Below are 5,174 nucleotides of genomic sequence, written 5' to 3' on the forward strand. Positions count from 1 at the left end.
GAGTGCTCTGCTACGGCGATGGGGTATATATAGGCAACTCATTTGTCCCGGTTCGTGGCTGGAACCGGGACTAAAGCGCTGTCCCGGTTCTAGGCACGAACCGGGACCAATGTATGTGGACCAGGAGCGAGGACCATTGGTCCCGGTTCATGCGTAGAACCGGGACAAATGGGTCCAGACGAACCGGGACCAATGCCCACGAGGCCCCGGCCGGCCCCCTGGGCTCATGAACCGGGACGAATGGCCCCCACGGGTCCCGGTTCGTGCAGAACCGGGACTAATGGGCTGGCCAGGCCGGAACCAAAGCCCTGTTTTCTACTAGTGCCCGCGTCGTCCTCCCTGGACGGCACAGGGGAACCTCGGCCATCGCGTCGCCGGAAGGCCTCCCTTCGCCAAACCCCGCGTCGCCGCCGCCGGAGGGCTGACCAGTGAAGCCGTGCCGGGTCCCGGGATGGCGACGGCGGGGCGGATTCGTCTCTGTCTAACTCTGCACCTCCTCCCCTTTTTCCCTCAGATTGCATCGTGCTGCGGCTGGGATGGCTCTCTACGGCGGCTGCGTCCGGTCCGGTGTGTGCTGCGGCGTCCTCAGCGGTCCCTTGTCACGGCGCCACGGGGCATTCACTCCATCTCCTGCGAGCGAGATCCCATCTAGGTGCGGGGCAGGGGGGCCTCTCCACCTGATGCGCCCTATCCTGTGGTGCTGCGGCGTGCCTTGGCGCCGTTTATTGGCCCATTCCTGCACACGCAGCCCAGCCATGCTACTGGTGCTACTGGATGGGCATGTGGACGCGAGGGTTGCGGGCAGGCTAGCCGGGGCTTTCGAGCCTGCCACGTGCAGTGGGTCTCCTCGCCTCCGGGGGTTCCTCCCTTCGAGCTACGGTGGCGGCTCCGGTGTGGCGGCATGTCGAAGCAATGGTGGTTGACCAGCCCTCTTTGATCTACCCATCAGCGAGTTCCGGGCTTCTTCTTCGAAGGAAACAAAGACATGCGTATATGACGCTCTTTGGACACATTGATTGGAGAGGGGCCGGTCGTGTGCACCCGCATCATCAGCATAACCAGATTTATCGAGGTATTGCGAAGCTTTGTTTTTGTTGACACCTTGGAACATGTCTGCACCAAGATTTCCAAGGGATCAACACATGAGGAGAATGTCATGGCGTGATTGGAGGACTGGCAAGTGGCGAAGGCGGGGTCTTAGATGCGATGAAGACTTTGCTTCACAGGAAGTTGTTCAGACTTGGCTTGTGGGGTATGTTCCCGTCCAGATCGGGCACGAGTTCCTGTGAGCCTGGTGATATGTGACTTGTAGTAGTAGCCTCCGCAAATGGGGCGGCAGCATTGGAGGACTTCTTTGTTGGTGGTGCTCTTTGAGTATCGAGTCGTGATTTTCAGGGTGAAAACCCAAGGTCTGGCCACTATTAGTTGTGTCTGGCAGTGACCTTGTTGAAGGCATTGTTTTGGAAACACGGTCTTTCTGCAGGGTGAAAACCTATGATCTTTGATCGGGCAACGATAATGCTTGTGCATTATTTCCTTCTTGTGGGCGTTGTTTTTGGAGAACCTTCTTTGTAGTCTGAGTGTTGTCTTTGGTGGTGGTTAGAGTGCTGCTACTGCGGGTGATTGGCCATCATGGCAGGGTCTTTTTTTTTTCTTTTCTTTTTTTTCTCTTTTCATTTTCTTTCTTGGTTGTGTGCATTCTGGATGTTTTTATACATCTTGTTGGTGCAGAGGCCGGGTGTAATTGGTATCTGCTTCATATTAATATATTCCCTCTTTTAAAAAAAACATGTAAAACCGAAGATCTGACGGCTGTGAATGCTAACGGCCTAAGAGAGCTAGTAAGCTCAAAACAATCTCCAAAATGCCAACGCTATCCATCAGAGGCCACCGCTTTTCTGTCTCCCGCCGAGTCCACCTCCACCGTTTCCCTCTCCCCAGTCCCCATGGCTGAAGAAGGCCGAGTCCGCCTAGTGCCCGACTCCTCTTCCTTTTCAGCTCAGACTTGTACCGCGACTTCGATTCGAGAACGAAGTCGGAACCAATCCCCTGCTCCATGGAGGAGGAAGCTATAAAGGTAAGCTGATCCCCTCGAGTTCCTCCTCACATCGCACCACGACGCCACGAAACTTAGCGCGCCGAATTGAATCGAATCGAATCGAGTCGAGCATCTCGAATCCGCGTCCCATCCCATGGCGATCCACGGCGAGCCCTCTTCCTCCGATGCGAGCGGGAAGAAGGACTACTCCATGGCGATTCTCGAGAGAAAGAAGTCGCCGAACCGGCTGGTGGTCGACGAGGCCACCGGCGACGAGAACTCCGCCGTCGCTCTGCACCCGGACACCATGGACAGGCTGCAGCTCTTCTGCGGCGACACCCTCCTGCTCAAGGGCAAGAAGCGGAAAGACACGGTCTGCATTGCGCTCCCAGACGACACATGCGACAAGACCAAGATCCGGATGAACAAGGTCGTCAGGAAGAACCTGAGGGTCCGGCTCGGCGACGTCGTCTCTGTTCATCAGTGCCCGGACGTCAAATTCGGGAATCGCGTGCACATACTTCCCGTCGACGACACGGTCGAAGGAATCACCGGAAGCATGTTCGATGCCTTCCTGAAACCATACTTTCTCGAAGCCTATCGACCCGTCACAAAAGGGGACCTTTTCCTTGTGAGAGGCGGAATGACAAGCGTGGAGTTCAAAGTTGTCGAGACTGACCCTGCAGAGTATTGCATCGTTGCACCTGATACAGAGATATTCTGTGATGGCGAGCCTGTCAGGAGGGAGGACGAGGAGAAGCTGGACGACGTCGGCTACGACGATGTCGGTGGAGTGAGGAAGCAGATGGCCCAGATCAGAGAGCTGGTTGAGCTCCCACTGCGCCATCCCCAGCTTTTCAAGTCCATTGGTGTGAAGCCTCCCAAGGGCATCTTGCTGTATGGGCCACCTGGGACTGGCAAGACCCTCATTGCTAGAGCTGTGGCTAATGAAACAGGTGCCTTCTTTTTCCTGATCAATGGCCCGGAGATTATGTCGAAGCTGGCCGGAGAAAGTGAGAGCAACCTCAGAAAGGCGTTTGAGGAGGCTGAGGAGAACGCGCCGGCCATTATCTTCATCGATGAGATCGATTCCATAGCCCCAAAGAGGGAAAAGACCAACGGAGAAGTCGAAAGGCGTATCGTTTCGCAGCTGCTCACTCTTATGGATGGGCTTAAATCCCGTGCACATGTTATTGTTATGGGTGCTACCAACCGCCCAAATAGCATCGACCCTGCTCTCAGAAGATTTGGTAGGTTTGACCGAGAGATCGACATTGGGGTCCCTGATGAAGTTGGACGGCTTGAGGTTCTCCGGATTCACACTAAAAACATGAAGCTAGCTGAGGATGTTGAACTGGAGCATGTTTCGAGAGACACTCATGGGTATGTCGGCGCTGATCTCGCCGCCCTTTGTACTGAGGCTGCTCTCCAGTGCATTCGGGAGAAGATGGATGTTATAGACCTTGAGGATGACACCATAGATGCAGAGATACTGAATTCTATGGCTGTCACGAACGACCATTTCAAGATTGCACTAGGGACAAGCAACCATCTGCTCTTCGTGAAACTGTTGTTGAAGTTCCAAATGTCTCTTGGGAGGATATTGGTGGCCTGGAGAGCGTTGTTGAAGTTCCAAATGTCTCTTGGGAGGATATTGGTGGCCTGGAGAGCGTCAAAAGGGAGCTGCAGGAGACCGTCCAGTATCCCGTGGAGCATCCGGAGAAATTTGAGAAGTTTGGTATGTCTCCCTCAAAAGGTGTTATGTTCTATGGACCTCCGGGCTGCGGTAAGACCTTGTTGGCCAAGGCAATTGCTAACGAGTGCCAGGCTAACTTTATTAGCATCAAAGGACCGGAGCTGCTTCCCATGTGGTTTGGTGAGAGTGAGGCCAATGTGCGTGAGATTTTCGACAAGGCTAGGGGGTCAGCGCCATGTGTCCTCTTCTTTGATGAGCTTGACTCAGTTGCCACTCAGAGAGGGAACAGTGTTGGTGATGCCGGAGGTGCCGCTGATAGAGTGCTGAATCAGCTTCTTACCGAGATGGACGGAATGAATGCAAAGAAAATTGTGTTCATCATCGGTGCTACCAACAGGCCAGACATCATAGACCCTGCCTTGCTTAGGCCTGGACGCCTTGATCAACTTATCTACATTCCTCTGCCTGATGTTGAATCCAGGCACCAGATCTTTAGAGCCTGTCTCAGGAAGTCTCCTGTGGCCAAAGATGTTGACTTGAATGCTCTCGCCAAATACACACAGGGGTTCAGCGGTGCAGATATCACTGAAATCTGCCAGCGTGCATGCAAATATGCCATCAGAGAAAACATTGAGAAGGACATGGAAAAGGAGAGGCGACAGAAGGAAAACCCTGAAGCCATGGAGGAAGACGAAGTGGACGAGGTCGCTGAGATCAAGGCTGCTCACTTCGAGGAGAGCATGAGGTATGCACGCCGGAGTGTTAGTGATGCTGATATTCGCAAATACCAGGCCTTTGCTCAGACACTGCAGCAGTCCCGTGGTTTCGGTAGCGAGTTCTGATTCCCTGACCAGCCGGCAGCAGGTGCAACCGCTGCGACCGATCCTTTTGCATCCGCTGCCACGGCAGCTGAAGACGATGATTTGTACAGTTAAATCGTCTGCTGTGCAACTTAGCCCAATTTAGTAATTTCCTTGTTGTACTTATTTATATTATGCTGGCACCTGTAAGAATGGGAAGACCATGTAATTATTTTTACGTGCATGTTGTGATATATAAACTTTTTTTTGAATTTTCTGAGATATATAAACTGAAGATTCCAGTCTGTGTGACAAGGATATATCCATTGGCGTGTGCTACAATTCTCTTGTTCTCTACAGGTTGCATCAGGGTTATTAGCATCATTGTGTGTGATATTTTTCTCTTTTAAAGTTATAGTCCAATTACTTTCAGTGTCATTGATAATAAACCTTCTGTTATACTGCCCTTTTGTCGGGGTAAATGACCACGGGTAGCCTAACCGACTACCCCTGGTTCTTCAGAGAATTTATCAAGCCTTTGGGACTTCAAGCACTCCAAGCATTTGGACCGCCTTCCCCGGCCGGCTACCACTAAGGCCGACTCCCGGAAGGCGACCCGGCCTCACCGACTCCAAGAAGC

At 53.0% G+C, this 5,174-nt stretch overlaps 1 pseudogene; it reads left to right on the forward strand.

Moving 5' to 3' along the window:
- Positions 1-1,892: 1,892 nt before the first annotated feature.
- On the forward strand, positions 1,893-4,951 carry LOC123181437 (cell division control protein 48 homolog E-like; annotated as a pseudogene).
- The last annotated feature ends 223 nt before the right edge of the window (positions 4,952-5,174 follow it).

This window comes from Triticum aestivum, chromosome 1D, assembly GCF_018294505.1.
Source record: "Triticum aestivum cultivar Chinese Spring chromosome 1D, IWGSC CS RefSeq v2.1, whole genome shotgun sequence".
Lineage (NCBI taxonomy): Eukaryota > Viridiplantae > Streptophyta > Magnoliopsida > Poales > Poaceae > Triticum > Triticum aestivum.